Source organism: Lemur catta, chromosome 3, assembly GCF_020740605.2.
Source record: "Lemur catta isolate mLemCat1 chromosome 3, mLemCat1.pri, whole genome shotgun sequence".
In the NCBI taxonomy this organism is placed as follows: Eukaryota; Metazoa; Chordata; class Mammalia; order Primates; family Lemuridae; genus Lemur; species Lemur catta.
Window position 1 is genome coordinate 26,734,249 of NC_059130.1, and position 22,517 is coordinate 26,756,765.

Sequence of the window (22,517 nt, forward strand, 5' to 3'; positions counted from 1 at the left end):
CTGAAAAATCTATTCCTACAACTACTGAGACCTCACTTGTCAGGGACAACTTTTAGTGGCAGGTCATCACTGGTAACTGCCGGCTTTCCCTGACTGTACTGATGCCTCATATCAAGCTTTCTTGGTTGATTCTGTTTCCATCTTTCTACATCTCTGGGTAAATTCACCAACAGCAGGAGGTCTAGTGGCACTTAGGAGCTTAGATCTGTCTTAGAGACACTGTCAGGTCCCTAAGCCCAGTTCTAGAGATCCCTGGCAGATGACATGCTGTCGTGCTTCAAGTTACAAAATAGAGGCTGAGAACTGTTTCTCTGATTGCCAACATGGGGTTACGAACTTGATACATAAATCCCAGTCATGTCTACCCTGAAATACTAATTTTAGGGCCATGAGGTGAATCTATGTTCTCTGCAGGTCAGTGGTGGGCCTGGAAGAGCTGAAGAATGGTGGAATCGTTGAGCAGCAAAGGTTGGAGGTTGAGTACAAAGGACAGACAGAGGGCAGGTGAGTGGAGTTGAAAGGGAGAGTCTTTAATTTATAAAGTCATACCCCTTTACCCTACAGCATCTAGGAGGTGGGAGCTAGCAGCTACAAAGGAAGGAGTTGGGGTTTTGAAGATGAGAGAGGATAAGATTCCTAGAATAGCCAAGAACCTTCTATTAGAACTTCTTAGAAAAACAAGTCCCCTGAGGTTGGGGAGAGACACTTTGGGGGGGGGAGTTTGAAGGATTTGAGCATCTGTGCCCAGCCCTGAGCAGGAAGGCACTGGTACTCAGCTCTCAGTGTGTCCTCATGCCCCTGGCAGAGACACAGGTACCACGGGGAGGTGTGGAGCCATCATGTTGTGGTGGTTGATAGGGAAAGGGGAAAGGGAGGGCAGCTTTTCTGATAAAAGAGATCCAGGAAGCCCCCCAGCTGTCCAAATGTCTTCCCTTTAAACCTTTTGAAGGCCTGTCATCTCTTACTTTTCTTTTACTCTTTCTTCCCTCCCTCCCTTCCTCCCTCCCTTCCTTCCTTCCTCTCTCTCCTTCCCTCCCTTTCCCTCCCTTCCCCTCCCTCCTTTCTTCCCTCCTTTTTTCCACTTCCCTTTGTCCTTCTTTCCTTCCTTTCTCCCTTTCTCCCTTCATTCCTTCCTTCTTTAGAATGTGTTGAGCTGTACAGCTCCTTGTAATCTCCATTCCTAGGCCTTCCATATCTTCTTGTGCAGATGCCAACAGTTTTCCTGTGAGGAAAGTCATGGGGCTCTCCAAATAGTGGCTCAGCCTTCCTGTAGGCCTGTCCTTTTAATTTTTTCATCTACTTACTTATTCATTCATTTATTTACTCATCCATTTACTCGATTATTCAAACAGGACACGTGCTGCACCGATGCGGCACACCGCACATTCTGCTGTACATAGGAGAGTTAGCGGTGAATACGATTTGATCTCTGTTCTTGAGCAGCGCACAGTAGTGGAGCAGATGGACACATAACACGGTAAGCACGGACCAATATGGCAAGTGCTATGGTATGAATGCATGGAAAGTCCTCAAGCTTGAGGTCAGAGCCTTTAGGTGCTAGTTGCCTTTTGCCTGGAGTGACTCTGGGGGGCAGAATGTGTCCAGGTGTTGCTACCTGCTACCACTTGGGGATGAGAGGTGAGATGAGGTCACTGGTCTGTGACAACAGTATTAATTAGTACAGGAAGCAGGGGCAGACGTGTAGATCTTTGATCCATCCATGGGCAGCCAGCCAGATGGAAATTCCAAGAGGACCTCATAGAACCCAGGGTGTCCTCACCAGGGGGAAGAGGAAATGTTGGTGCTTAGGGGAACACTGGAGGGATCTAAGACAAAGTGGAGGGGCACAGTAATGGGTTTGTTAAGAGCAACCATGTTGGAGTCAGACATTCCTGAGTTTGAATCTGCTTCTCCAGGTAACAGCTGGTGTCAGAGGAGAGAAAAAGCCATAAAGTGATAGAGGCACAAGAGACCAAAGATGTGAGGGCCAAAATCAGAGATAGAGATAGGAAATCTATAGAAGCTGTGATGACATGGTTTGCAATTTAAAACACCTCTGAGGATCACTGTGTCAGTGTCTTAGTGACTGTGATATTTATTCTAAGAGCTCCAGGAATAGTTCAGGGGAGGGAGTGATCCAAGCTGGCTGGGGTGGCGAAGGGAGATTAGCTGACCTGTGAACAATACTTAATGGGTGTGGTGATGATGAGGTCGACCCAGGGAAGTTTGTGAACTCCTGAGTAGGCAGTGATTGGACAAGGGCTTTGGAAAGTGCAATTGCATAAGCTAGGCCATATTTTTCCATTGCGTTTAATTATAATATTAGAGAGCCATTGCCCTCTGAAACACTGCATTTAAGAATGAGACAAATCTTTTAAATCACAAATATTAATTAAAATGATGACCAAGCATTATTTTCTTTTATAAACATTGATGAAAATTGTGTGTCTGGTTATCCTGTGTCAGGGAGGCCTATAGATGTAGCCATCCCCTTTAGGTGATGAAGCAGGTAATATTCATGGAAAAAAAGAGCAGCTGTGAGAGGAGGCAGTTTCACTGGGGCTGTGGAGAGGGAGAGGGAGGGAGACAGGAAGAGCATGAGGACAGAGGCCTGCCTGTGTGCTAACTTTGTCCATTAGTATTAACAGTTTACCCCCTCTCCTTTCTTGGCTGTGGTCTTTTGGTGTGGAAGCTAGCAAATACTTGATATGCTTTTTTTGTCACCACCAAAGCCACAGTCTCAAAGCCTCAGTATTTTTCCCGGGCTGAGTATCTTATCTGGGTTTATTAAATGAACAATAGTATCTGCTCACCTCCGCAGGGTTAGAGACCATCTGAGGAGAGGGCCACCGTATTTCACTCTGCATTGCATGCAAAACTGGGAACTGTCTCCCTTGGACCCATTTTGAATGTGAGTTCCCAAGAGAAGAGACTTTGTCTCTCTGATTCCCTGCTGTAGGCCTAGTGCCTAGAACTGAGCACATAACCCATGTTCCATAAATCCGTGTTGAGTGAACAGACAAGTCCAGCTTAGGACTTGGTGTTACCCAGGTAAGGTTTGGGGATCTGTTACTCCCCCCTGGGGCTTCATTTTTAAGGGGTTCCTTTTTCACTTCTAGCTTCCCAGGGGCTCTTTGGTGTCCCAGCTAGTCCTTTCAGTGGACTCTGCTCCCTTTTCTCTTCACTTAGATTAGATTCAACCACAGCGAGAACTCTGAGTTTCTTCAGAGGGGTGGTTTGAGATGCTTATGGCTTCTGAGCCTTGTTCTACAGCCCTTGCCAGGGGGCAGGCTCTGTTCTCCAGTTTTGCTCAGGCTGTGGCGTGCTGTTTCCAGGCCTGCGTAGAGCTGCTAGGCCCACGTGTGGTGGGTGTCGCTCACATCCCAGGGACGGAGCTTTGCAAGCTGTGGCACACTCTTCCCTCGGGGCCAGGCCTTCCGTCCCTGTCACTGCAGCTCACCTTGTCCTGCCCTGGCTGAGAGGTCTCCAGGGATTTCAAACCAAACTTAGACTAAGGGCCGAAGCTGTGGATTCTACTTCAATGAATGCTCATTTTTCAGACCTGTTGGTGCATGTCTGATGTTACACTTCTCTCAGGGATTTTTGATCCCTACATTTTAAGAATTAATTTATAGGGTTTGATATAATCCTTTTTTGATTCAATGGACTTATAGTTTTTTGCTCCCCCCCCCACCTGCTCTACTCAGTCCCTAACATCAGTTTTTCTTAATATTAGCATTTTGGCTGTAGCTCAAGCTCTGTGACATTTCTCTGGCTTTCTGGCAGTCAAAGCGAGCTGTTCCTCTTGGTTCACATATAGAAATGTTACCTCAACCTCAGGAGCATCTGAATCTCACAATGTAGGCCAAAACATGAGAAGTCAATGGGGTTGTGACTCCTATGTGTTGATGTCAAGGTAGTATAGAGTTGCAAACTTAATAGCTTGCTTCTTTAATTATATCTATTTATAATTACAGCAATACTTTTCATTTTTCTCTCTTTTTCTTTTTTCCAAAATTCTCATTTTGCACACTCCAATCACTGCATTGACTAAACTCCCAGCCACATCTCTGTTCCCTGACCTCATTAATTTAAACTGTTCTCTCAGCTTTCACCTCTCTGCCTGGATATCACTGGGTAATCGAGTTATCCTTCCTCCTCGGGGCTGATATCTCCTTCCTCCATCTTTGATTCTGCTCCTTCTCTGCTTATTTTCTGTTTCTTTGCCTCCTGATTGCCTGTCTCTTAATTAGGACTCCAGAAACAGCTTATTAAAATAAAACAGTCCATATCACAGGCTAGAAATTCCCCGACTGCATCAGTGCACTCAGATTTCAAAGAAAAGGTCCGTTCTTCACTGAGAGTCATAGGGCCTCAAATCAACACAATTTTCACCCTTCTCTCCCTCTCAGTCCAACATAAAACCCTCCCCAGCCCTTCCACAAGGGCAGGGGAATCAGATGTACTCTTTTTTCCTAGTGCAGAGGTAAGGAACTGAGGGGAGAGACTCAGTGAGATGGCCAGTGAGACACCAGTGCTGATGAGCACGAGAAACTTTATTTTTGACAGGGTCAGGCACAGGCACCACCAATCCTTGGCAGGGACAGGGACGGGGGGAGCTGGGAGATCCCAGACATCAGATAGGAAGAGCCTTCTAGGGAGAGCTCAGATCCTCGACAGGAACACCCCAGCTCGGCCCGTGAAAGCCAGAACAGGGTGTCTGGGAGGCGATGCATCAGGATGGGACTTTTGCTTGGCTCTTGGGATCCTGATTCCCTGTGCAGTCGCTTGTCTCAGCATCAGGATGCAGGTCAGCAGCAGTCCCCGCCCTGCTGACCACTGCCCCGGTCGCAGGAGTCGGAGCTCTGGCGCCGGCATCGGTGGGACCTGCGGCGCCTGTGGTGGCTCAGGCAGCAGCCGCCCTCGGAGCTGGGGGCAGAGCAGCCCCCAAGGCTCGGAGCACAGCCAGAGGAGGCTGGGGGCACACACTGTCCCGGCTTCTTCGGGGGACACTTGGGTGAGGGGCACTTGGGCGGGGCCTGGCACTGCTGCTGGTTCTGCTGACAGGACATCTCGGCAGGAGTTGGGGTGTCCTGGACAAAACAAAGCAACTTGTCAGTTCAGAATCCACAATGCAATGTCTCCTTGCCTCTGAGCCAGCTGCCTCCTGAGCCAGGAGCTGCAGGAGGGTGAGGGAAGCTGATCTGGAGTTGGTGGGATCGTGGCAGATGCCTCCCGCTTTGCTCTCCACCCAGGACAGACTGCTGCCAGTCTAACTGGACATCCAAATTTTGTACCTCCAAAGAACACTAGGGGATGCTCCCATTTGGGAAAAGCATTCTGGAGGATGGATGTCACAGGAAACATGTGTGGACATGAATAGGAAGAGGATGGGAGGGAACCGTCAGCTCCTGTGGCCTTTGCAGGGTGTGGAATTGCTGTCAGGTCCCGCAGGGGCTCCCTCCCGGCCCCCACTGCTGCCCTCTGTGCAGCCCAGACTCTGGGGCTTCGTTCCAGACCTCTCTGCTTCCCTTTTCCCTGCTACGACCTCAGCTCTCTGTTCCAGCATTCCAGGTGGAATCCCAACCCCACTGGACACTCACCGGGTATAGAGGAGGCAGGAGGAGGCTGTTCCTGAGGAGGCTGTGGATGAGGAGCCCAGGGCAGGAGCTCTTTTATCCCGTGCAGAGTCCATGATGCACAGCCTGAGCATGCTGCTGCTTTCACAACCAGGGAGGGGACAGCCTGGCACACACCCAGGACTAGGTTTCCAGCTTCTTTCTGGGCACTTCCATAATGTCTGAGTAACGTGATTGAACCAGGAAGCAGGAAGGCTGTCTACATACCTCCCACTGGGTCCTGGGAGCTTGCCACTGCTTCTCCCTTTCTGTCTTCCTTCCTTCCTTCTTTGGCTCGCGTGACTTGGAGCGGAATTATCTCTTGTACGTTCCTGGGAATGGGTATGACTATGACAGAATTCTTTCCTGAGCTCCTGTTCTAACAGGACAGCCCGACACAGGCCCAGGACCACCCATTCATCATCTTCCTGTGCACTTACCCAGATGTCTGGCCAGAGGGAGCCAGAGAATTTTGGTGCCCATCTACCTTCCTCTCACTCTGTCCTCCTGGGGGTTGTCGTTCCACCTTCCTTGCAGCCTTTATTCCGCCCATGGTCCCATCATAGGCGCTGCCACGTGAGCTTTGCTGGGAAGATGGCACACGTGGATGAATATGGCTCTTTTCTGTTCCTGGGTTACTTGCAATCTGTCAGGAAAGGGAGATGGAGATATTAATACACACATTTGTAAACATAGAGCCAAGTATCAAGTGCTAAATGCTCTAATACACCTGTACATAACGTCTTCAGGCCTGAGGTTGTGACCTTTAGTTTTGGTCTCTCTTCACCCTCCCATGGCCCCCTGGAACATTCAGACGTCATCAGTTACTACACTCTTGAGCACCTAGGAGGAGAGGATTAGATGAAAAATGAGAAATAGAGGGAAGACCCTGTCTGGGTTAAGTGAGGCTCCTAGGAAGATCTCATGGCCCGGGAGTCTAATCATGGGGTTCCTGGGGAAGAGGGAGGTAGAAATGAATTGATTTTTGATGGGTCAAACAACTTAATAGACCTGACTTATTTGAAGTTTGGGAGTCATCTGGTTATGTAAGCTGAGGACTTTTCTCATTTGAATTTACCATTTGTTCTGCTACATTTAAAAAAAAACTGTTAAGAAAACAACGAAAATTTAATAATTCTATTAAAATTAAAATTTTTTATTAAATTATATTATTTACATTTTCTGTCATGGAAATATGTTCATGAACTATTTATAAGTAGTTATAGCAGGTCATAAAACAATATACACGATTATCTGTGACATTTTAAATGAAATACTTTTACAGTAAGTGTGTATTATTCTTCTATAAATATTAAAGCCTTTATGATTTGCTACACATTTTTACAGAAAATTTTATTTTATAAGGAGGTTTAATTTCTTTTCTTTTCTTTTCCTCCTCTCCCACCGTCCCTCCCTTCTTTCCTTCCTTCGTTTTTTTTTTTTTTTTTGCTTCACTTTTCAAGTCATTCTCCTTGAAACACAGAGATTTTATTAGTTCTTTCTTTAGAGGTATGTGGAGAATGAACTGCCCTGGGTCAGAGGAAACAAAGGCTCAGGATGGCAGATGGGAGAGAAGGTGCGAGTCATTTCCGCTTCAGGTTCATTTCAGACTCAGCAGACATTTCACGAAAAAAAGGAGACCTCCATCTCCCCTCAGGGCTTACAACCTAACACAGAGGACAAACACCAAAGGAGGAAGGACAACTGTTTCCAGGGCAGGGGTTCCCATTTCTGTAAGTCTTATCTAAACAAGCCTGGGGCTTCAGACCCCTTGTAAAAGTGAACATTTACTTTGCATATTTTGTGATTCCCCAGAAGAAAAGACAGAGGCCATTTTTGGCCAGATGGGTGAAATCTTGAGTTATTCAGAGGTAACACTTGAAAAGTAACCCCAATCAGTGTTTTGGCAAGTTCCAAATTCAAAACATTCAGAAACTATCAGTGGGGAGTCTCCTCTGTTTTTTAAATGAAATGCGAGTTGTCTTCTGCTGTGTTTCCTGCAGCTCTACCCCTAACTGCCTGTCTTGGATGTCTCAACCCCCTGTCATTCTTAATCCTTACTCTTGGGGAAGGAGCTGTTCTTCCTTAGATGTGCAGGGAGTAGGAGGGCAACGCTACAAGGTCACTACTGCCAGGCATCCCACCTCAAGGAGAACAGGTATCTTGTGATCCTGAGGTGGCAGAAGAAACACAGAGACTGGTCTGAATAAATGATCTCAGGAGAAGTTCCTGACTTCTTAGTGCAAACTAAGTGGTGCTATGGAGATAGGCATGCAGCTCTTCAGGTTTACCTCCTTGGGCACATTTTGATCAGACCTACATAACTTATAAGCAATGATGAATCTTCCTTTCCAACTGATCAGAGTTAATTGCTAATTCAAGATAGTCTTGTCACCAAAACAAGGTCTACTTGGTGATACTCAGCTGAGTCATACTTAAGTAAGATAGGAGGAGAGAGATGGAAAATGCCACCTTTTTGTTGTTGTTGAGACATAATTACACATCTTAAAATCTACCTTTTTAAAGAGAACAATTTGGTGGTTTTCAGGATATTCACAAAGTTGTGCAACCATCACCACTATCTAACTCCAGGACATTTTTATCACCTTCAAAGGGAACCTCTTACACAATAACATTCACTGCTCATTCCCCTACTTACTCCCCCCTGGCAACCACTGATCTACTTTTCATCTCTATATGGACATCTCTTATGTCCTACTCTGGACATACAAATGGAATCATATAATAGACAGACTTTTTGTGTTGGCTGCTTTCACTTAGCATATTGTTTTCAAGATTTATTCATGTTATAGAATGTATCAGTACTCCATTCCTTTTTATGGCTAATCAATATTCCACCTTATGAATATGCTACATTTTATTTATCCATTTATCAAATGATAGATATTTGGGTTAATTCCAATTTTTGGTTATTATGAATAATATAGCTCTGAACTTAATAATTTCTTCCTTCAATTTTGTTAGTCTTTGCTTCACGTAATTTGGGACTCCACTGTTAGGTGCATATATGTGTACAATAGTTATTTCTTTAATAACTGATCTTTTTATAATTATAAAATGTCCTTCTTTGTGTCTAGTATTAATTTTGTCATAAAGCCTATTTTGTCTAATATTAGTAAAGCCACTCAACTCTCTTTTGGTTACTGTTGCATGGCATATATTTTTTTACCCTATTACTTTCAATCTGTTTGTGTCTTTGAATCCAAAGTGTGTTTTTCTTGTAGACAGCATGTGGTTGGATCATGCTATTTTATCCATTTTGCCAATCTCTGCCTTTTGATCGGAATATTTAATCAATTTAAGTTTAACGTAATTATTGCTAAGATAGGATTTATGTCTCCCATTTGGTATTTGTTCTCTGTATATTTTTTGTTCCTGTCTATTCTCCATTATCACTTTTTTTTGTGTTTAATAGATATTTTCTAGGGTACTTTTTTGATTTCCATGTCATAGATTTTACTATATTTTTTGAGTGATTTTCTTAGTTTCCTTAAGGATTGCTATTAGCATCTTAACTTAAGGTGATCTAATTCAGATCAATACCAACTTAATTTTAATAGTGTACAAAAACTTTGCTGCTATGTAGCTTTGTTCCCTTCCTCTTCTGTGTATTGTTATTGTCATACAAATGACATTTTTATGCATTGTAAGGCCATCAGCAAAGGTTTATAATTATTGCTTTACACAGTTGTCTTTTAAATCAGATAAATGGAAAAATAAGCACCATGTGTACTCACCATCAAATTGGTTTCACTGATCATCACCTAAGAGCACATTTAGGATTAACATTGATTGGGTGTCGGGCAGATGTAGGGGGGAGAGGGGATGGGTGTATACATACATAATGAGTGCGATGTGCACTGTCTAGGGGATGGACACGCTTGAAGCTCTGACTCGGGGCGGGGCAGGGGGGAGGGCAATATACGTAACCTAAACTTTTGTACCCCTACAATATGCTGAAATTAAAAAAAAAGAAAGAAAAAAGAGTTACAAGCACAAAATGCATTTATGTTGTCTTTTATATTTACCTTTGTAGTTACATTTACAGTGCTCTTTATTTCTTCATATGGATTTAAATACTGTTTACTGTCTTTTCATTTCAGCCTGAAGAGCTCCCTTTACTATTTCTTGTAGGAGAGGGATTCCAGCAACATATTTGCTCAATTTTTGTTTATCTAGGAATATCTTAATTTTCCTTCATTTTTAAAGGGTAGTTTTGATGGATATAGAACTCTTGGTTCACAATTATTTTCTTTCAGCACTTTGAAAATCTCATCCAAATACCTTCACAACTGCATGGTTTCTGATGAGAAATCAGCTGTTAATCTTATAATTTTTTTTTTTTTTTTGGTATATGATGAGTCTTTTCTCTTTTACTGTTTTAAAAATTCTCTTTTCATCTTTGTCTTTTGATAGTTTGGCTATGATGTGCTTAGGTGTGGAGCTCTTTGACTATATCCTGCTAGGAGTTTTTTGATCTTCTTGTACACATAGATTAATATTTTTCATCAAATTTGAGAGGTAATTGAACATTATTTCTTCAAATATTCCTTCTGTTCTTTTATTTCTCTCATCTCCTTCTGTGATTCCTATTATGAGTATGATAGTGTGTTTGATGGTACCCCAAAGGTCTCTTAGGCTCTGTTCATTTTTTTAAATCTTTTTTCTCTCTATTCATAGGTTGGGTAAATCACAATTGATCTGTCTTAAAGTTCATTGACTCCTTCTAGTCAATTTTAAATTTCAGTTAAGGTACTTTTCAAGTCCCAAATTTCTATTTATTTGTTGCTCTTCTCTATTTGGTAAGACAACTTTCTCATACTTTTTTGATTCTTGAGACATAATTTATTTTATTATCTTAAACACATTAAAGTAGTTGATTTTTATCTTTGCCTAGTAAATCCAATGTCTGAACTTCCTCAGGGACAGTTTCTATTGACTACTTTTCCCCCCTCTGTGGGTCATGCTTTCTTGTTTATTTGCATCTCTCTGTCTTTTTTCTTTTGATGTTGTTGTTGTTGAAAATTAAACATTTCAAATAATATAACGTGGCAATCCTAGAAATCAGATTTCCACCTTCTCTCTGGGGTTTGTTGTTGTTGTTTTTGCTGTTTATTTGCATAGTGACTTTCCTGAACTAATTCTGTAAAGTCTGTGTTCTTTGTTTTGTGTGGCTGAGATGAGGTCAGTGGCCTGTAAGAACTGATGATGAGTGTGAGGCAGGGACAATGGGATGAGGAGCCCGACCACCACAGAGGCAGCTGGTCAGGGGACATCGAGAGGAACTCATGAAACCCAGGAGGCAGAGGAATCCCTGCAGAGGGGAGGAGGTGGACAAATTGATGCCTGAGGGTAGAACATGGTAGATTGAAGGAGCTGGAATAGCATGTTAATTGACAATACTGGTTGGGGAGTCATATATTCCTGGCTTTGTTTCCTTGTTTCTTCAGTTGGCAGCTGTCTTAGGGTAAAGGTGTTTGAGGAGAGAACAAGTTACAGTATAATGAAAGCAATAATGGACCACAGATGTTAGAGTCAAGATCAGAAATGGAAATAAGAAACTAACCTACATCTAATGAACCATGTGTCAATAAGTCACTCACTCTGTGTTTCTGAGTTTCAGGTATGGGGCAGAGAAGGAGGTGACTCATCTAGGCTAGGATAACCAGGGAGAATTTAGCCAAAAGGTGAATTATGATTAATAGAAGATGAGTAATAATAGATGTGGTAGTGTTATTGTATACACACGATGTAATGCAATTGATGTGATTAATGTCTGTAGAAATTGTATTGAAATCAGCTGTGTAGAATTTTTCTATTGCATTTTATTATAAAACTAGAAATGTGTTTCCTTCTGAAATATAGTCACATTTTAAAACTGAAGTTTAGCCTAAAGCTGCCTCCTTACATATTTTAAGTTCAGCCTAAAAGTTTCTCCTTACATAATGAACTGTAACCTAACTAGATGTATAAATACTCTTCTACTAATCACTGAGTCTTGGCCCATCTAAGACAGCCAACTGTTCAAACCATGTTCAAATAAAGAAAATGCCAAAGTGTAACCAATCCAGCTGTGTCTGCACCTCACTTCCACCTTCTGTACCTCACTTTCCTTTTTCAGTCCATAAATCCTCTCTGACCATGAGGCAGCCCCAGTGCCACTCTGAATCTATTCTGGTTCAGGGGCTGCCAATTCTCGATTAAGCTATTAAATTTAATCTGTCTTAAGTTTCATTTTTAACACACTTAAGAATAGGTTGGATCTTTTGTATCACACACACACAATTAAAATATGGTTTTTGATAAAGCATAATTAGTATCATAAATGTGTCTGTTTATCCTGCTACAGGAGGGCCTGAAGTTGTAAGTGCCCACTTTGAGATAAGGTATAATAGGGGGAAAATGAGAGAAACTTCACAGCACCTGGGCAAACATTTTTCCCCCTGCACTGGGACTTTGGAGGGTGTGAGGAGGGAAGACTGGAAGGGCCTGAGAACTGAGGCCTTCTTGTGCACTAACGTTCTCCCCGGCACCACTGACAATTCATCCCTTGTTCCTACTTGATTCCTGCCTTTGGTATGAAAGCAAGATGTTGCTACATGATGTTTTTGCCACCAGCAAAGCCAATATGTTTACTTCCCACTGTTCTTCCTAGGCTAGGGTCCTTCACTGATTTATCAAACCTGTACTGCTGCCTTCCTGGTGCAAGGGTGGGGGAAAACCACTAGACAGAGGGATGATTGCACCTTAATCTGCAGATTTGCAAGCAAATTAGGAGACTATCTTGAATGTCCACTAAAATGGAAGCTCCCTGAGAACAGCATTTCTTGTTCTCTGTTGTATCTCCAGCGCCTATAGTAGTGTCTATACACAGTAGATGCTCAAGAAACAATTTTTGATTCAATAAATTATTAATTGTTGGATCCTGGACTGAGTTGAGGTGGGCTACTGATGAGAACTGGGGCACCTTTTCACCATAGAGTTCTCACCTGCTGGGGTCCACTTTTAGGAGCAACATCAGAAACTATATAACTTCTGGCTGTCTTTGACTGTCCTGGTGTTGCAGGTCCAAATTTTATCGGTAGCTCCAACTCCTATTTCTTCTCCCTTGTGAGTGGATTCACTGTGTACAGGAATTGGAAGATATTTTGGTATTGAGACCTTGACCTTGACAGGTGCTCTGAGCCTCAAATCCTCATTTTATAGTCCCTGACAGATGGCAGGATTTACTTCTTCAAAGGCCTTTCTACTGTAGCTGGTGTGCAGTTGGGAATGTGACCCATGAATTTCAGCCACTCTCCATACAGTGGTCATCAGTTTCTGAATTAGTGCAGTGGTTCTGTCCAGATTTGTGGGTCTCATCACACTGGGTCCATATGGTAAGGCCTTAGTACACGGTGGCAGCCCTCCCCTCCCAGCCAACCGTATCCATCCTGAACATTTTTGAGGCATATTTTCAGCATGACTTGACACTGTTTCTATCCCATGGTGGAACGCTACCCAAGAATTTCTCAAGTTCTGCGTGACAAGCAACTTGTGGAGATGGGCCCCAAAGTGCCAGCTGGGGTGCTTCCTTAGGGAACAGTGTTGAGCTGGAGAGTGGATCAGACCTGGTCAGAGTATGTCAAACATCAAACTCCTTGAGAGCCCTGTCGTTTATTACATTCCAAAGATTTTAGAAGCTCTGAGTCCTTGGATGTTAAAGTGAAAATAAGTAGCCAGTGTGATATTTTCCAAGGACTAAAAATATTTTTTTATTCAATAAATCCCTAATGTGCTACATCTTTTTATTTATTTTTTTGCTTGGTACACCTAGCTGCTCACCAATTTCACCCACATTTTCAATTGGAATTTAACCATGTTCCATGATGTTCCTTTGATTTATTCTAGGAAACATCTGGATGGCTTTCATGGGCTGCTTCTTTACACCAGTATTTCAACAATCTGGCAGACAGAGTGAGATTCCTCTCTAAGGAGACAGTTGCAACATAGAGGTGAGTTCAGCCTCACTTTTTAGGTCCTAAATATGAAAGAGAAAAATTTTTTAAAAGTTTTATGACTCCTGTGATTGGACTCTTAAACTCTGAACATTAAAAAAAAATCAAACAAAAATAAAGAAAGCCCACAAAGTTAAATAGGCAAAAATAAATGTGAAGTGGAAAAGACTCATTGTTTCTAGAAGAGATCTCTCAAAAAGTGGTGGGCAGAGTAGCAAGGAGCCAAGAGCATGGACTTCCTGACTGCGTGGCCTGGGTCCTGGTGCAGAGTTGTTTGGATTCACAATTTCGCTGTTTGTAAAATGTGCTTATTAGGAGAACCTACCTTATAGATTTGGAGAACTAAATGAGTTCATAGCAGTCACATAGGGGTTTCTAGCACAGGACAAGCACTAATAAGTTTGTGTTCTTGCTGATTTATACTCCTGACAATACATCTCATTTTCCCTTCCCTTTTCCCTAATTGTCTCCTAGTCCACCCCCTTCACATCATCACATTTCCTAATCTCTCAGCTCTGTCTCTCCTCTGACCCACAACTTATTTGGCTTTAACTAATTCTTCCCACCTTCCCACTCCTCATCTCTTTCTGGGACTTTTATTGAGTATATGGAATTATTTGTCCTTCCTGAGACCATCTCTTCCTTTACTTATGTTTTTATTCTACTCTGAGGTTTTACAACCTGGGTGCTATTGACATTTTGGGCCAGATATTCTCTGTTGTGGAGGCTGTCCTGTACTTTGCAGGATGGTTAGTTGCTTCCTTGGCCTCTACCCACCAGGTGCCAGAAGTACTCTTTCTAATTCTAAGTTTTGACATACAAAAAAGTCCCTTGGAGAGCCAGTCTCCCCAATCCAGGTTGAGAAGAACAACCTATTCTGCCTATTTGGGGACAACTGCCTACTACACATTGACTGTTTCTTAACTGGGATGTCAGAAACAGCTCATGAAAAGCAAATAGCAGGAACCTAGGAGTCCACTGCAGGATGAACACTGACCTGCATTGCATAGGAGAGTTAGAGGCCTCAGTCCAACCCTGCTCTTCTCCCCGATGCCTCACAATTCCAGCAAAAAATACCTGAAAGACCCTAAATTATTTTCTAGTCTAGAGCTAGGATTCTGCACCCTCTGCATGGTGTTGGATCACAGGGCAGAGGGGAGGGACACCATCCAGCCCCACCTAGGGAGAGACTCAGTGAGATGGCCAGTGAGACACCAGTGCTGATGAGCACGAGAAACTTTATTTTTGACAGGGTCAGGCACAGGCACCACCAATCCTTGGCAGGGACAGGGACGGGGGGAGCTGGAAGATCCCAGACATCAGATAGGAAGAGCCTTCTAGGGAGAGCTCAGATCCTCGACAGGAACACCCCAGCTCGGCCCGTGAAAGCCAGAACAGGGTGTCTGGGAGGCGATGCATCAGGATGGGACTTTTGCTTGGCTCTTGGGATCCTGATTCCCTGTGCAGTCGCTTGTCTCAGCATCAGGATGCAGGTCAGCAGCAGTCCCCGCCCTGCTGACCACTGCCCCGGTCGCAGGAGTCGGAGCTCTGGCGCCGGCATCGGTGGGACCTGCGGCGCCTGTGGTGGCTCAGGCAGCAGCCGCCCTCGGAGCTGGGGGCAGAGCAGCCCCCAAGGCTCGGAGCACAGCCAGAGGAGGCTGGGGGCACACACTGTCCCGGCTTCTTCGGGGGACACTTGGGTGAGGGGCACTTGGGCGGGGCCTGGCACTGCTGCTGGTTCTGCTGACAGGACATCTCGGCAGGAGTTGGGGTGTCCTGGACAAAACAAAGCAACTTGTCAGTTCAGAATCCACAATGCAATGTCTCCTTGCCTCTGAGCCAGCTGCCTCCTGAGCCAGGAGCTGCAGGAGGGTGAGGGAAGCTGATCTGGAGTTGGTGGGATCGTGGCAGATGCCTCCCGCTTTGCTCTCCACCCAGGACAGACTGCTGCCAGTCTAACTGGACATCCAAATTTTGTACCTCCAAAGAACACTAGGGGATGCTCCCATTTGGGAAAAGCATTCTGGAGGATGGATGTCACAGGAAACATGTGTGGACATGAATAGGAAGAGGATGGGAGGGAACCGTCAGCTCCTGTGGCCTTTGCAGGGTGTGGAATTGCTGTCAGGTCCCGCAGGGGCTCCCTCCCGGCCCCACGTCCCCCACTGCTGCCCTCTGTGCAGCCCAGACTCTGGGGCTTCGTTCCAGACCTCTCTGCTTCCCTTTTCCCTGCTACGACCTTAGCTCTCTGTTCCAGCATCCCGGGTGGAGTCCCGACCCCACTGGACACTCACCGGGTATAGAGGAGGCAGGAGGAGGCTGTTCCTGAGGAGGCTGTGGATGAGGAGCCCAGGGCAGGAGCTCTTTTATCCCGTGCAGAGTCCATGATGCACAGCCTGAGCATGCTGCTGCTTTCACAACCAGGGAGGGGACAGCCTGGCACACACCCAGGACTAGGTTTCCAGCTTCTTTCTGGGCACTTCCATAATGTCTGAGTAACGTGATTGAACCAGGAAGCAGGATGGCTGTCCACATAGCTCCCACTGGGCTTCGTGGGGCCCAACACTTCTTCTCCCCTTTCTGCCTTTCTTCCTTCCTTGTTTGGCTCACATGCCTTGGAGTGGAATCTGTCTCATGTACCTTCCTGGTAATGAGTATGACTATGACAGAATTCTTTCCTGAGCTCATGGTCTAACAGGACTGACACACAAACAGACAAGTGAATAAATCATGAAACAAATCTCAAGTGATAAATTTTGTAATATATATAATATGCGGAAAGTTCCCAGTTACCCAACGGCCATGGCCTTCAGATACAATCCACTGCTGAGCTCCCAGCAATAAGGTGCCTGGCCAGGTGATGAGGGAATGTGCAGAGGCCCTGTCTGGTGGGAGCCCCTGGGATGACCTCATGGCACCCACGAGGCAGCATGGAGTTTGTGGGCATGAAGGGGCTTTTGATGGAGAAATAAATAAATTATACAGAGCTGAAAATATCTGTTTTTTTTTTAAACAAATTCATGTAAACTGAAAACTATTTTCCCAATTGAATCTATTACAATATGCTATATTCAAAGAAAAATATAACTTGGACTACAAATAAACTTTAACAATTCTATTCTCATCAGCTCTGCTGAACGGGGCAAGGCCTTAGAGAATGCCATGAGGGCAGGGTTCCTCTCCCTCCTGGTTTCCTGGGGAGTTCTCATTTACAACTTGTGTCCAGTCTAATTACTTGATAGTGTCTGGGTTTAGACAGTCACATAGAGAGATCAGCCTAATGGATGTGGCACTAACAGCACTCTTGGAGGTGTGACTAGGATGGGGACCTCACTGCCTGTCTTGTCTCCCACAGATCTGATCCTCCTCTTTCCTAATTGCCATCATCAACCCTTCCTTCCTCCCTGAATTTCTTCTCACTCAGTCATGAACCACCGAATTCCTACATTCAGCAAACTTTAATGGTCAGCTGTGGGTCAAGCACTGCGCTCAGCCCTGGGGAAACAGCCATCGGTGAGAGAGTCACAGCCTGCCCTCACAGGGCCGACTGAGCATCCAGCCACGAGGGGAAGCACCAAAGGATGAACTACAACTGTGGTGTGCCTTAGAGAGAAATTGCAGGTTCTGTGGGGCATGTAAGAACAAACCCTAACCTAGTCTGGGGGTTCAGATTTTTCTGCAGAAATGCATAGTTTTTCAGCTTGATTTGTGGTTCAGTAGAAGCAAGCATGAAGGCCCTTTTTGGTTTAAATGGGTATAATCTTGAATCATTGGTAACAACTGAAGAGTAACATCAATCTCAGTGGCTGGGGAAGTTCCGAAGTTTCTGGATGACTCTCAGTGGGGGGAGGAGGTTCCTTAACTCCTCTGAGCAGGGTGGACATTAAGGTTGTGAGCTGGGGCAGGAAAGGAAGACGGGGTGGACTGTGTGACCACGAGAGCTGCCAGACTGGCTTCTATGACCATGTGACACATCCCCTGGTAGTTTCCAAGAAATTACATGGAGATATATTGTGACCATTTAAACAATTGGTCATTTCAGCTATTATGATGTGGGAAAATATAGTTACTGTGATCTCATATTCAGAGGCTGAAGACATCAGGTCATATTCAGCTTACACATTACAAGAGATACTTATAATTTGTAAAAATGCCCCATTTTGTAAACTTAAAAAAATCCAGACAGGCCATCAATTCTAAGGAGAGGCTTGGAATAGTTGAGATAGTACTGCACTCATGTCACATTGAAGGGAAACTAAAAAAGCATACGATCATCTCAAAAGATGTGGAAAAAGCTTTAAACAAAATTCCTAATTAATACAAATTAATAACAAAAACTCTCAGCAAGGACTAGAAGGGAACATCCTCAATGTGATAAAGGGCATCAAGAAAAAACCTTAGTGCTAGTATCATAGTTAATAGTGAGAAAATGGATGTTTCCTCCTACCATGAGGAGCAAGGCAAAGGTAGATCTATGGAGCACAGTGTCCAAAAATACACCCAAAAGATATTTTATCAATTTATTTTAAGCAAAGATACAAAGGCAATCATGTCAACAAATGATGCTGAAACAATTCAACATCTATTTGTAAAAATCACACCTAATACTCCATAAAAATTAACTCAATGGATAATAATATTAAAAAATAAAACTATAAAACTTCTAGAATAAAATAGAGAAAATCTTTGCAACTTTGGGTTATGCAAAAATGTTTCATATATGACAAAAAGGCACAATTCAAAAATAAAATATTGTACTTCATCAAAATTTAAAGCTTCTGCTTTTCAAAAGGAAATGTTAAGAAAATGCAAAGAAAATTCACAGACTTGGAGACAATATTTGCAAAACACATCTGATTAAGGACTGGTGTCCAGAATGTTTTTTTAAAAATGCTCAAAAAATCAATAATAAAGCAGATAATCTTGTTAAAAATGGATAATATTTGAGATGACATTTCAATGAAGAAGATATATGGATGGAAAATAGGTGATGAAAAGACATTCAACATCGTTACTCATTAGGGAAATGCAATTTAAATTTATTTTATTTAATTTTTCTTTTGTAAAATTTTAATATATTTAGGAGGTACATGTGCAGTTTTGTTAAAAGGATATATTGTACAGTGGTGAGGTCTGGTCTTTTAGTATACCTATCACTCAAGTAGTGTGCATTGCATACAACAGGTGATTTTTTTATTCCTCACTCCCACCCCTACTCTCCCACTTTGGAGTCTCCAGTGTCCATTATTCTACTCTGTATGACCAGGCATGCCCTCAGTTTAGCTCCCACTTATAAGGGAGAACATAGGGTATTTGGTTTCCTGTTCCTGAGTTGCTTCACTTAGGATAATGGCTTCAGTTCCTTCCAAGTTGCTGCAAAGGACATTATTTCCTTATTTTTTATGGCTGAGTAGTATTCCATATGTGCATATGCACACACCCCACTTTTTAAAATCCACTTATAAGTTAGTGGACACTTAGGTTGATTCCATATCTTTATTTGAATTATGCTGCAGTACATATGATACAGGTATCTTTTTGATATAATGACTTCTTTTCCCTTGGATAGATACCCAATAGTGGGCTTGCTGGATCAAATCATAGATCTACTTTAAGTTCTTTGAGAAATCTCCATGTAGATTTCCACAGAGGTTATTCTAATTTACATTCTCAACAACAGTGTATTAGTTTTTCTTTAATTGTTTGGTGTAATTTAGCTATAAGGCCATCAAGTTCTGAGCTTTTCTTTGATGGGAAACTATTTATTACTGATTTAATATCCTTACTTGTTATTGGTCTTTTCAGTTTTTCCACTTTTTCATGATTCAGTTTTGGTAGGTTGTATGTGTCTAGTAATGTATCCATTTCTTCTAGATTATCGAATTTTTTGTTGTATAATCATTCATAGTGGTCTCTTATGATCCTTTGTATTTCTGTGGTATCAGTTGTAATGTCTCCACTTTCATTTCTGATTTTTATTTATTTGAATCTTCTCTCTTTTTTTAGCTAAAGTTTTGTTAATTTTGTTTATCTTTTCAAAAAATATTTTCTTAGTTTTGTTGATTTTTTCTATTGTTTTTCTAGTCTCTATTTCATTTATTTTTGCTCTGAGATTTGTTATTTCTTTCCTTCTGCTAACTTTCAGCTTAGTTTGTTCTTATTTTGTAGTTTCTTGAAGTTTAGCATTAGCTTGTTTATTTGAGATATTTCTTCTTTTTGATATAGGCACTTATTGCTACAAATTTCCCTCTTAGGACTGCTTCCACTGTATCCTATAAGTTTTGGTATATTTTATTTCCATTTTTGTTTGTCACAAACAATTTTTTATTTTATTTTTGATTTCCTCTGTGACCCATTGATTGTTTAAGAGCATGTTGCTTAATTTCCACATATTGGTGAATTTTACAAGATTTCTCCTGTTATTGATATCTAGCTTCATGTCATTGACTGATATGATTTCAATCTTAAATTTGTTAAGACTTGTTTTGCAGTCTAACATATCAATTTTGGAGAATGTTTTGCATGTGCTTGAGAAGAACATGTATTCTGTTGCTATTCAATGAATGTTTTATGTATGCCTGTTAGGTCAATTTGGTCTAAAGTGTATTTCAAGCCCTGTGTTTGCTTATTAACTTTCTGTCTAGATAATCTGTTTATTGTTGAAAGTGAAATACAGAGGTTTCCTATTGTTACTGTATTACAGTCTATCTTTTCCTTCAGATCATTTATAATTGCTTTATGCATAAGTGCTCGGATATTGGGTACATATATAATTGTTATGTCCTTTTAATTATTTGACTCTTTTATCATTATATAATGGCCTTCTCTGTATTTTTTATAGTTTTTGACTTAAAGTATATTTTATCTGCTGTAAGTGTAGCTATCCCTGATCTTTTTGTTTCCATATGTGTAGGATATCTTTTTCCAACCCTTCACTTTTAGTCTATGTGTCCTTACTAGTACAGTGAGTCTCTTGTAGGCAGCATATGGTTAGATCTTGTTTTTTTAAAAAATCTATTCAGCCACTCTGTGTCTTTTGATTGGATAATTTAATCCATTTACATTCAAGGTAATTACTGATAGATAAGGACTTTCTATTGCCATTTTGTTAATTGCTTTTTAGTTGTTTTGTAGATCTTTTGCTTTTTCTTCATTTCTTGCTGTCTTCTTTGTGACTTGGTGGTTTTCTTTGTTGGACTGCTTTGAATCTTTTCTTTTTATATTTTGTGCATCAACTATAGGTTTTTGCTGCGTTGTTACCCTGGGCTTATATAAAACATATAAATTTAAAACAGGCCGTTTATTCTGATAACAACTTAACTTTAATAACAAAAAAAACTACACTTTCTCTCTCTCCCCACCCACCTTTTATGCTTTTGATGTGAAAACTGACCTTTTTTGTAACTTGTATTCCTTAATAGTTTGTTGTATCTACAGTTGTTTTCATTTTTTTTCTTTTAAACCCTCATACTAGATATAAAATTGCTTTATACATATTCTTACAGTTTTAGAGTATTTTAATATGACTGTATATTACTTATACCATTGAGTTTTTAACTTTTGTGTTTTATGTTATTAGTTAGCAGCCTTTTGTTTTAACTTAAAGAACTCTCTTTAGCAATTCCTTTGGAGCAGGTCTGGTAATGATGAGCTCCCTTAGCTTCTATTTGTCTGAGAAAGTCTTATTTCTCCATATTTTCTGAAGGACAGATTTGCCAGGTAAAATATTCTTAGTAGGAAGGTTTTTTCCTTCAGAAATTTGAATATATAATCCTACTCTCTCCTTGCCTGCAGAGTTTCTGCCAAGAAATCTACTGATGGCTGTATTGGGACTCCCCTGAATGTGATATTTCTATCTCTTGATGTTTTCAGTATTCTTTGTTTTTCATTTTTGATAATTTTATTATGATGTGTCTTAATGAATTCCTCTTTGAGTTGAAATTGATTGAGACTTATGAGCTTCCTGTACCTCAATGCTGTCCTCTTTCCCCAGATTGGGGAAATTTTCAGTCATTATTACCTTATATATTCTTTATGGGCCTTTTTCTCTGTCTTCTCCTTCAGAAACTCCATTGTGTATACATTAGTACTCTTAATAGTGTCAATAGTGTCCCATAATTTCTGTAGGCCTTTTAAATTCTTTTTCATCCTTTTTTCTTTTTGCTTCTCTAATTGGATAATTTCAAATGTCCTATCATCAAATTCACTGATTCTTTCTTCTATTTGATTAAGTCCATTGTTGAAGCTTTCTATTGAATTTTTTTAGTTTAGTTACTGTATTCTTTATCTCTAGGATTTCTAATTTTTGTTGTTTCTATTTCTTTGGCAAACTTCTCATTTTGTTCATAAATGGTTTTCCAAATTTCATTTACTTTTTTATTTGTATTTTTTTTTTTTTAGTTTTCTGAACTTGCTTAAAAGAATTATTCTGAGTTCTTTGTCAGTCATTTCATAGATCTTCATTTCTTTAGTTTCCATTACTGTAGCTTTATTAGTTTCTTTATAGTGGTGTTGTATTTCCCTGATTTGTCATAATTCTTTTACCCTTGTATTGGTTCCTGAGCATTTGAGCATGTGGCCACCCCTTCCACATTGCTAGTGTTCTTTGGCAATGGTAGACCTTCACTATTTAGTATAGCCCAGGATTCTGGTTAAGTCAGTTGGTGGTGACCTTGTGCAGTTAGAGTTTGTTGTCAAATTCTCTAGTTGGGCTGAGCTGTTAACTGTGTTTTGTGGTTGAACTTCTGGCTGTGTTCTGGGGTCTGGGGAGACCACTGGCTGGACTCTGTAGTAAGACAGAGCTGTTGGCTAGGCTCTGCAATTGTCTCTGATTGAGCAGTATTTTTGGTTGTCTTTCTTGCTAGCCAATACTACAATTTGG